The sequence below is a fragment of the Sapajus apella genome, unplaced genomic scaffold, assembly GCF_009761245.1.
Source record: "Sapajus apella isolate SASKATOON/1434 unplaced genomic scaffold, GSC_monkey_1.0 scaffold2073, whole genome shotgun sequence".
NCBI lineage: Eukaryota > Metazoa > Chordata > Mammalia > Primates > Cebidae > Sapajus > Sapajus apella.
The window spans coordinates 1-11,086 of NW_022438999.1; the positions used below are offsets into that span (position 1 = coordinate 1).

At 41.2% G+C, this 11,086-nt stretch overlaps 1 long non-coding RNA gene across 1 annotated transcript; it reads left to right on the top strand.

Moving 5' to 3' along the window:
- Positions 1 to 1,623: 1,623 nt before the first annotated feature.
- LOC116547103 lies at positions 1,624 to 6,396 on the top strand. The gene is made up of 3 exons (XR_004266936.1): positions 1,624 to 1,782; positions 3,390 to 3,501; positions 3,749 to 6,396. It is a non-coding gene; the product is annotated as an uncharacterized LOC116547103 (long non-coding RNA).
- Positions 6,397 to 11,086: the final 4,690 nt, after the last annotated feature.

An 11,086-nucleotide genomic window follows, 5' to 3' on the forward strand; every position in this document is an offset into this window, starting at 1 on the left:
TCAGTACCCATGGAAGGCAGATAGCTCTCTTCAGCCCAGGGATTTCAGCTGCTTTAAATGTGGAACCAGAGGTGGCGCTGCCAGCTGACATGGTAGTTGTACTGTGAAGTTTTTCAGGAACCTCTTGCTGTTTCTCATAGTGTGTATACTAGTTTACATCTCCACCAATAGTGTCAAAGAGGTTACCTTTCTGTAAGTCTACACTGGCTGGCGCCTTCAAAAATGTGTGTTTTGTTTTTGATAGTATTCATAGTGAGTGGAAGGAGACGGAATGTTAGCATGGCTTTCATGGACGTTTTGTGAGTATTAGTGATGTGGAGAAAGTCATTTGAGAAATCCCCACGTTGCTTTCCATGGTGTCTGAACTGGTTTGCATTTCCACCAGCAGCAGAGCAGCGTCCCTCTTCTCTGCCTCGCCTGCATTCATTCTTGCGGACCGTGTCCTAATCGTCATTCTGGCCAGTGTGCAGTACTATCTCGTGGGCCTTTTGCTTTGCCTTTTTCTGATGATGACTGAGGTAGAGAAATGTTGTCACGTCTGTTGGTTGCTGTAAGCCTTCTTTTGAGGTGCATGTTTTCCTGCCTCTTGCCCTTTCTTCCTTGAGTTTTTGTTTTTCTGATTGATTTGCTTAACATCTTTAAGGTAGATCCTGGATATTAGCCTTCATCAGATGCACGCGTGGGAACATTTTCTCCCGTTGTGCAGACCGTCTGTTCACTCTGTTGGTCATTTCTTCTGTGCAGCAGCTCTTCTGTGTATTAGGTGCTACTGGGCAATAATTGTTTTAGTTGCACTTGCTTTTGGAGACTGAGACACATCCATGCTGTGCCAAATCCTCTGTCAGGAAGGGTATTTCTAGGTTCTCCTGCAGGCTTTTCATATGTGAGGTCTTGCATTTACATCTTTCATTCATCTTGAGTTTATGTCTGTACACCGTGAGACACGGGTCCCACTGTTTTTCTTCTGCAGCTGGCTAGTCATTTATGCCAGCGCCGTGTATTGAAAGGAGGGAGTCCTTTCTCCAAAGCTTATTTTTGTGGATTTTGTTGACGATCAGATGGTGTTAGGGGTGAGGGTTTATGTCTGGGTCCTCTAATCTCTTCCACTGCTCTGTGTGGAATGGGGTCCCTAGCTTTTCAATGAAATGTAGCATCGGGAAGTGTGACGCAACCGAGGTAGTTTGGATTTCTCAGGATTGCTTTGGAAATTCAGTGTGTTTTGTGTTCCACATGAATGTTAGCATTGTGTATTTACATCGTTTTTTAAAAGGTTGGTTATATAGTAAAGGTATACAATGTGGGGAGTTAGAGTGGGGCATTTTGATTAATGCAGACACAGAGGAATGATAAAATCAGGATATTTAGAGGCTCTATTATCAGAAACAATTGTTAATTTCTTTGTGGTGAAAACATTTGGAATTTCCCAGATTTTGTGAAAAGGGTGTGATGTTGTGTTAACCTCTGGTCACTTGGCTGTGGAACAGGAGATTCATTCCTCTCATCTAAGTGTAACTTTGTGCCTATTTCTGACCTCTGCCATCCCCCTTCTTCCCTCCAACCTTTAGTAACTATTATTGTGTTTTCTAGACCTGTGCAGTGAAGCCTTTTATTTTGGATTCTAAATTAGTTTTTCTTTTTCTGCCTGTCTTAGGTCATATATCACGATGTCCTCCAGGTTCAACAATATGGCTCCAAATGATGAAATTTCATTCTGGTTTTCTGGCTGAAGACGATTCTGTTTGTGTACATCCACCAAGTATTCCTTCATCTGTGGATGGGCAGGTAAGTCTACTCTTTGTCTTGGCAATTGTGAATAGTGCTGCAGTCCACATAGGATGGCAGACGCCTCTTGCATGGACTGATTTCTTTTGCCTTGAAAGTATACTTAGTAGTACACTTGTTAGATGAAGTGGTAGGTATAGGTTAAACTTTTGGAGCAAGCTCCCACTGGTTTCTGTAGTTTGTATACTGATTAACGTTCTTACCAAATGAGTTCCTCTGTGGAAATTGACACCAGCATTTGTGTCTCTTTTAATGTATTTTATTGCTTTGATAACATCCATATGAATTATAGTGAGATGATGTGTGTTGTTTTGATTTACATCTTTCTCATGATTTGTGATGTTATCTAAGTTTTTAAAACTTCTTTTCAATGTTACGTCTTCTTTGAAGAAATGTCTATTTAGGTTCTTCGGCCCCATTTTGTTTAGTTATTAGTTTCTCTTTTGTGTTTTTGCTAGTAAGTAGTGTTTGTTGAAAGACAACCTTTCATCAGATGTAGGTTTGCAGAAACCTTTCTTGTAAACTTCAGGATAATTTTTTATTTTATTTATGGATTTTTAAAGAATCTGCTTGGGCACAAACTCTAACGTATGATGCAGTCCCATGTGTGTCTGTTTTCTTGTCCTTTGATGTAGGTGACTGATGAGGAAAAACAGAATCATGACCAAACTAGTCCATCACCTATGAGTTTTCCTCTGTATTTTGTATTTTGTTTTGACATACTGTGAGCACAGATCCACATTGACCTAAATATACCCACACCATATGTCTTCTCATTGGAGGAGTTTGATGCATTCAACTTTTGTTTATGAATCTCTAATTCATTTTGGGTTAAACCTTGGTCTTTTTACACAATAGGGGTCCTGTTTTACTTACGTAGGAATATCCAGTTTTTAAATCCATTTACTAAACAGATTTCCCCTTCTTCGTTGTGTCTTTCAGTGTTCTTTTACAGAACGTGTACACTCCCTAGGAATTTGGGTTTGCCATTGAGCTCCCTCATTCCGTCTGTTGGTCTGGGCTTCTCGGTTAGTGCCAGTCATCTGTTGTTTAGATAACTGGCTTTTCAGTATAATTTCAAATGGAGGACAGTGATGCATTCCATGTACTTTGTATTTTCAGGGTTGCTTTGAAATTCAGGGTGTTTCATGGTTCCATGTAAATTTTAGCATCATTGGTATCCTTTAAAAAAAAAAAAATTACCCTAGAGTGTATGTATAGAACTAGAAGATACAGGGGCCATTTTGATATGGGTACACCTAGCATATTGATCAAATCACAATATTTAGCATCTATGAAGTCCTCTAGGTATTATTTGTCTGTGGAAATGATACTCAGAATCCTTTCCAGCTGTTTGGAAAATTCACTACAATATTAACCCTGGTCACTCCGTTATAGAAGAGAAGGGCAGTACTGATCTGTTTTCTAAGTGTAACTTTGTACCCAGTACCAATCCCTGCCTAGGCCCCCCTTCCCACAGCCTCTGGTAACCACTGTTGAACTTTCTACCTCTGTGAGGTCAAGTGTTTTAGATTCGACATGCATGAGATCATGCAGTATATGCCTTTCTCTGCCTGGTGTATTTCATTTGACATAATGTTCCTCAGGTTTTTCCATGTGGCTGCAAGTGACGCGATTTCCCCCATTTCTATGATTGAAGAATATTCTGCTCTGGATGTATATTGCAGTTTCCTCGTCCCTTCATCAATGGATGAACAGGTAGTTGCATTTCCTATCTTGGCTGTCGTGAGTACTGCAGTGCGGAGGGCAAGGCAGGTATCTCTTCCACATAGGAATGGAATGATGGCTAGATGAGATGGCATTTTTACTTTGTTTGAGGCACTTCCAGCTGTTTTTCCTAGTGTGTGTAGACATTGACATTCCCACCAATAGTGTATGAGAAGAGTTTCCCCTTCTGAAAGTCTATACTAGTTGTTTCCTTTTAAAACTTTTATTTCTGTTTTAGGTAACATTCATTCTATGTGGATGGAAGCTGTATCTCAGTGCGGTTTTCCTTGACGTTCTTGTGAGGATTAGCGCTTTTCAGAGACTTTTCTTTTCCCTGTGAGTCAGTTTGACATCTGCTTTGCAGACACGTCTATTCAGGTCCTTTGCCCAGACTTAGCTTAGGTGTTTGTTTCTTTTTCTGTTTTTGTTTCCCTTCACATGATAGTGTTAGATTCTTGCACATATTTTATAATGACCCCTTTCAAAGACAGGATTTTCCCTAGTTTTCTTTCACTCTGTGAGGCACCTTCTCTTCTGTTCATTGTTTTCTCTTCACAGCATAAGGTCCGATGTTTTCCGTAGTTCCACGTGTTTCCATATTAGTGGTGACTTCCATGTGCAGTTAAAGACAGTGAAAAAGATTGCCAATCTGTGGGATCGTCTATGGTTTTTTCCTTCTAATTTTTCTTTTTCTATTTCACATTTTGCAACTTGTGTGCATAGATTAGTCTTCTAAACTATGTGCTTACCCTTTGTTTTCTGAGGGAAGTAAATGGTTTCAAGATTGACTTTAGGCCTTCAATGTAATTTACATCGATTTTTGTCCTATTTCACTGTTTTTCATGTGATTATCCAGTTTGCTCAAAATCATTTATTATTTTCCCATTGTGTCTTTTTGTGTTGTGTTGAAAAATGCGTTCAGTGTACATTCATTTGGGTGGCATGTGGGACCCCCTCATTCTGTCCATTGGGTAGCCTTTCTGTTTTTATGCCAGAGGCAGGTTGTTTGGATAAATAAAGGTTTTAGTTGCTTTATCATTATGCCCACTTAGTACCTTTAGTTTCTTGCGTATGTTAGATAACAGTTCTTTTCGGATACGTGATTTTCTATAATTTTATCCCAATCTGTAGGATCCCTTTTCTTTGGGTTCATTGTTTTTTCCTTGTTTATAAATTTTAAAATTGTCCTTTGGGAGCAGATGGAGCTCTGAACAAATTGTGCCTGGAGCTCAGAGTAGATGGAGCAAGATGAAGCTCAGCGTAGATGGTGCTTAGAATAAGATGGAGCAGCAAGCATATGGTGCTCAGGGCAAGATGGAGCTTCAGTGATTGTAGCTCAGAACAGAAGGAGCTCGCGGAAGATGTTGCTCCCAGTAAGATGGAGCTCCAAGCAGATGGTGCTCAGAGTAAGAAGGACCTAAGAATGATTAGAACTCTGAGAAAGATAATGCTCTCTGCTGATGGTGCTTAGAGAGAGATGGAGCTCAGGGTGATTGCTCTGAGAGATTGGAGCTCTGAGCAGATGGAGCTCGGAGCAGATGGTGCTCAGGGCAAAATGGACCTCAAAGTGATTGGCGCTCCAAAGAAGATGGTTCTCTGAGCAGATGGTGCTCAGAGCAAGATGGAGCTACGTGCAGATGATGCTCACGGCAAAATGAAGCTCAGAGTGATTGGAACTTCAAAGAATGTGGATCTCAGAGCACATGGTGCTCAGGGCAAGATGGAGCTCAACAAGTTGGAGATCAGAGCAGATGGAAGTCCGGGCAAGATGGAACTCGGAGACAATGTTGCTCACGGTAAGATGGAGTGCAAAGTGATTGGAGCTCCTAAGATGATGGATCTCGGAGAAGATGATGCTCAGGGCAAGATGGAGCTCAGAGCGATTAGAGCTCCAAGCAAGATGGAGCTGGGAGCAGATGCTGCTCAGAGCAGGATGGAGGTTGGAGTGATAGGAGTCCTGAGCAAGATGGAGCTTGGAGCAAATGGAGCTCAGAGTAGACGGAGCTCCGAGCAGACGGTGTTCTGAGTAGATGGTGCTCAGAGCAAGGGAGCTCAGAGTGATTAGACCTCCAGGCAAGATGGAGCTCGGAGCAGATGGAGCTCTGAGCAAGATAGAGCTCGGAGCAGATGCTACTCAGCAAGATGGAGCTCAGAGCAGATGGAGCTCCAAGCAAGATGGAGCCCCTTGAAGATGGTGTTAAAGGAAAGACAGAGCTCAAAGTGATTTGACCTCTCAGCAAGATACAGCACTTGGAGCAGATAGAGCTCAGAGCAAGATGGAATTTGGAGCAGTTGAAGCTCTAAGAAGATGGAGCTCTGAGCAAGATGGAGCTTGGAGCAGATGGAGCTCTGAGCAAGAGGAACTTGGAGTGATTGGAGCTTGGAGCAAGATGGAGCTTGGAGCAGATGGAGCTCTGAGCAAGATGGAGCTCGGAGTGATTGGAGCTCTGAGCAAGATGGAACTCGGAGCAGTTGAAGCTCTAAGAAGATGGTGCTCTGAGCAAGATGGAGCTTCGAGCAGATGGAGCTCAGACTTATTTGAGCTCTGAGTAAGATGGAGCTCAAAGCAAGATGGAAGTTGGAGCAGATGTTGCTTGGAGTATGATGGAGCTCGGAGAAGTTGGAGCTCTAAGCAGATGGAGCTGTAAGCAAGATAGAGCTCAGAGCAGATGGAACTTGGAGCAGATGGAGCTCCAAGCGTGATGGCACTTTGACCAAGATGGAACTCAGAGCAGATGAAGCTCCAAGCAATATGGTGCTTCAGTCAAGATTTAGCATGGATTTAGCAGATGGTACTTGCAGCAGATCGCACTACTGCACTCCAGCTTGGGCCACTGAGCAAATTTTTTCTCAAAAAAAAAAAAATCTGTCTCAAAAAAAAAAAATTCCTCTAAGTTTCTTAAATACTTTGAAAATATCTCACAGTTTGCTATAAGTGAATCAACTTCCAAGATGCCTTATCCCATGGCCATGGATGAGAAGACCCATTTCCTTGTTGGTTGTTTATAGGAGACCTTACTCCCTTACTATGTGGACCTCTGTCCAATTATTTTTTTAAAAGCCATAACAACCTTAACACCAAAACCTAACAAGGACATTATTAGAAGGGTAAACTATAGGCCAGTATGAATTATGAACACAGATGTAAAAGTCCTAAACATATTTGCTAATGTAAGCCAGGGTAGTTCATAGAAAGGCTAATACATTAGGATGATGATGGGTTACTGTGGGACTTTAAAGTTGAATTAATATTTGAGAATCAATTAATGTAATTTACATTATGTCTTAGGCTGTTTGACCTGCTTTAACAAAATGTAATAAAGCAAGCTCCTTACAAATAACAGAAATTCATTTCTCAGAATTCTGGAGGGCTGGAAGTTCAAGTAAAGGCACTGCCAGATTCAGTGTCTGGTGAGACAGGAACCACGTTATGGCTCCTAAATAAATAAGGGTTTAGGTAAGTTATTACACAACCATAGATGGTATGCTCTTGCTGTGTCCTTATGTGGTGAAAGGGATGAGGGGTCTCTTGGTCCTCCTCCTCTTTCTTGTTACTATTGTCCAGCATTTTATTTTCACCACGGTTTTTCTACTGCCCAAGTTGGTTATCACCATTATTACACTCCTAAGATGCTTATTCAGATTTACTTACGTTTACCACTTTCTTTCTTTACCCATTGCTGTGCCAGTTATGAATTTACTGCCTCTCAGCTCCCAAACTCAGCTTGGTTGTCATGTTTATGGATCCTGTGTATTGTATTTCTCTTTTACCAGCTGATACAATGCCATGCTATACTATGTCAGTAAGGGAAACAGTTTCACTGCAGAGGAAAGTGGCTTCTTTTCCTGGTTCCTGTGTTCTTCCGTTGTCTTCTTAGACTTACTGGTAGCAGTGTGCATGCACCGTGCCACAAGTTTTGTTGACACTCTGAGTGGGGCTTCCTATTTACCAATCTGAGCTCAATCCCTTGCTCTCTAGCCTTGCTTCTTGCATTTTCATCCTCCTGGGATCAAATTACTTCTTCTCATTCTTTGATTGTTCTAATGAGGGTTTATTAGTAGTCAATCCTGTCTTTGTTTAGCACCTGGTCTTTAGTGATGAACAAGTCTTTACTGAGCACTCAATTCTGAATGATAATTTGGGCATAAAATTCTAGATTGGCAGTTCATTCCTCTCTACACTTTCAAGATATGATTCCACTCACTTTTGTCTTTTGTGTTTTTTTTTCACGAAGTTTGCTTCTAGTTTAATTTTAATAAATAATCTTCCTATTTTATTGGTTCTGCTCTTTGTCTTTAGTGTTTGACAGCTGCACTGTTTTGTCTAGATGTGAATTTCTTATGTTTTCTGCTATCCTTGTGTATCCTGAATCTGAAGATGAGTTCTTTTATTTCTAAGTGAATTCAGCCAGTATCACTTTAAGTGCTTCATCTTCATTTTCTAATTTCTCATGTTTGTACTCTGTATGGACATATGATAAACTTTTATATTCTATTCTACATACCTCTTAACCATTTATTTATTTATTTTGTCTCTTTCTGCTATCTCTTGATAATTTCCTCAAATGTATTCTCTTTGTCTCTCTTTAATTTGCTATTTAATGTCAAGTGTATCCTGTTCACTAAGTTAGTATTTCAGTGATCTTTGTTTAATTCTGGCATCAGAAAGTTGTATCTAGTCTTTAGTTTATCCTGTCCATTAGATTTTGTTATCTCAATTACAGTAATTTTCATTCTGTTTTTTTTTTTTTGCCATCTGTTCTTTAGAATCTTGTTTTTTTTAAACTATAAATCCTTACATTTGCCTTACATAAAAATCTTGGTGAGTTATGCATAAATCTGTTCTTGTGTATCTGCTGACAATCCCTCATGTGACTTGTGTACCCCTCTGTTTTGTAATTTTGGATTGGGAACTCATCGTCAGTGGGGCTTTCCTGTGGGAAGTTCTGTGTCCTAGGTTATGGTCATACTCCTACAGAATTATACACTTTGCATCCTCTTAACACCTGCATTGACACTGTCCTAGAACCAATTTAAATGGTTACCTGTAGTTTTCCACACTAAGTAATTTAAATTTTGGACTTGAAACCATGGCAAAACATATTTCCAGGGTTTCAATTTGTTAAGATAAACTTTAATTAAAAAAAAATAAAAAAACAGGCCGGGCGCAGTGGCTCAAGCCTGTAATCCCAGGACTGTGGGAGGCCGAGGCAGGTGGATCACGAGGTCAAGAGATCGAGACCATCCTGGTCAACATGGTGAAACCCCGTCTCTACTAAAACTACAAAAAATTAGCTGGGCTCGTGGCGTGTGCCTGTAATCCCAGCTACTCAGGAGGCTGAGGCAGGAGAATTGCCTGAACCCGGGAGGCGGAGGTTGCGGTGAGCCGAGATTGTGCCATTGCACTCCAGCGTGGGTATTGTGCCATTGCACTCCAGCGTGGGTAACAAGAGCGAAACTCTGTCTCAAAAAAATAAAAAAATAAAAAATAAAATAAAAAAACAAACCCGGATTCTAGAGACCTTGCCATTTCTGTGACAATACATAGTTTTTCAGTTCCATCTAGATAGGCAGAAAAACCTAAGCTGCTAGCAACTATCAATGTTAATAACTCACCCACCCCCATCTTCGATTGCCACAGTATCACCTCTAATATCTACGTCTATTTAGTTTTTGTATTTGTAAATGTTTTTTCACAATGTACAGTGTGGCTGTATAACTTACCTTTATTTAAAAGCTTTTAGATTATTTTAATTTTTCTATTCTAATACACAGTATTTCTATGAAAATTCTCATAGGTATTGAGTATTATGGATATTATTTAGGATACAGTATAAAGCTTACATAACTAATTTAGTTTCAATCTTCCAGGTCCTGTGAAAATTTTTAGGTTGTATGAGATTTTGTCCAGCAGCATTCAGCATCACAGGGAAGGCAAATACTTGGAATCAACCAGGTTGGGTTTTTCTCTTCAGAAGAGTAAAATAAAGGAAAAGAGTCAGTGGGCTAGGCTGGGTGTGGTGGCTCATGCCTGTAATCCCAGCACTTTGGGAGACAGAGGCAGGCAGACTGTTGGAGCTCAGGAGTTTGAGACCAGCCTGGGAAACATGGTGAAACCCCATGTCTACTAACTACAAAAATTAGCCAGGTGTGGTGACCCAGGGCCTACAGACCCAGCTACCAGGAGGGCTGAGGTGGGAGGATCACTTGAGCTCCGGAGGTTGAGGCTAGAGTGAGCCGAGATGGTACCACTGTACTCCAGCCTGGGTGACAAAGTGAGACCCTGTATTGAAAGGAAAAAAAAAGAGTGGGCGTGAGGCCCCAGTGAAGTGAGAGCAGTTGAGTGATTATACTCTAAGGACAGGAGGTAGTGGTCAGAACAGCATGTCTGAATCACTGATTTGAGAAATGGGATAATTCTTGGGTAATGAAAAGGACTAGAAAGTAGGTGATGGACTTTGGTGACAAAATGCAAACTTTGTGTATAACAAAGAGAGTTAATGTTCAGAATATGTGAGAAAATTTCACAATAACTAAAGGAAAGACTTTTCTCACTACAAGGAAATGCTAAGTGCCGAGGTGACAGATCTGCTAAATACCCTGATTTGACTATTGCTCAATGCGCACATGTAGAGAAAAATCACACTGTATCCTATAAATATGCACATATCAATTAAAACTTTTAAAAATACAGAAGACTTCCTTAAAGTAACAACAACAAGAAGTCAGGAAAAGCAGAGGTCATAGAATTAAATCAGGCCATTTAAATGGACATTGAGGTCAGTCAGGATAATGAACCCAAGTATAAGACTTTAGGAGAAGTGTGAAAGTTTTCATTGAAAATCTTTGGTAGATCTGAAGGTGGCAGTGCCAGGGAACTGGCAGTGGGGGTGAGTAGCACACGTTTCTAAGGAGCAAGAGATGTTCTAATAGGCAGAGAGAAAGAATCATTTCTAAGCAATTGGAAGGAGGAAGGAGAATCTATAGACCACATTCCCACCTGAAGTACTTCGGAGTTTGCAAGAATGTATATTCTCTACTTGAGACATAAGGGAAGCAATGCCCTCAAGGGAAATCCAGGTTACAGTTATAGCCAAGAGATGCAAGGAATTGTCAATGACAGAGCAGCCAAAGGCAATCAGGACATTTGCTTGTCATGCAGCTGGATGGACTTCCAGAGAGGACAACCGAACATTTCGTGCAGTGTGGGAGGAAAGGGGTGCTGGGCCAAGGGAGAAAATTCAGAACATAGTGATAGAGTGTGGGGGAGAACAGAAGAACAAAGGGGCTTAGGGTTTGGGTGGTGATCACAGAAACCAGGAATGTTGAGCAGAGGGGGCTGCTCCATCAGACCAAAGAATGGAGAAGGGTGCAGGAGGGGCCTCCTTAGCCATCCCACGTGGAGTCAGACATCTCAGCTAGTGAGCAAGTCCAAACCTAGTCATTAGGTGTCCAGGAGTGTGGAGTCCTCCTGCCAGCACTGGCCCTATTAAGAGTAAGGCATAACCACGGGGCACAGGACCCAGAGATTACTACAGAAAGTAAAGCTGTGCTCTGAAGCGCCCCCTGCAGGACC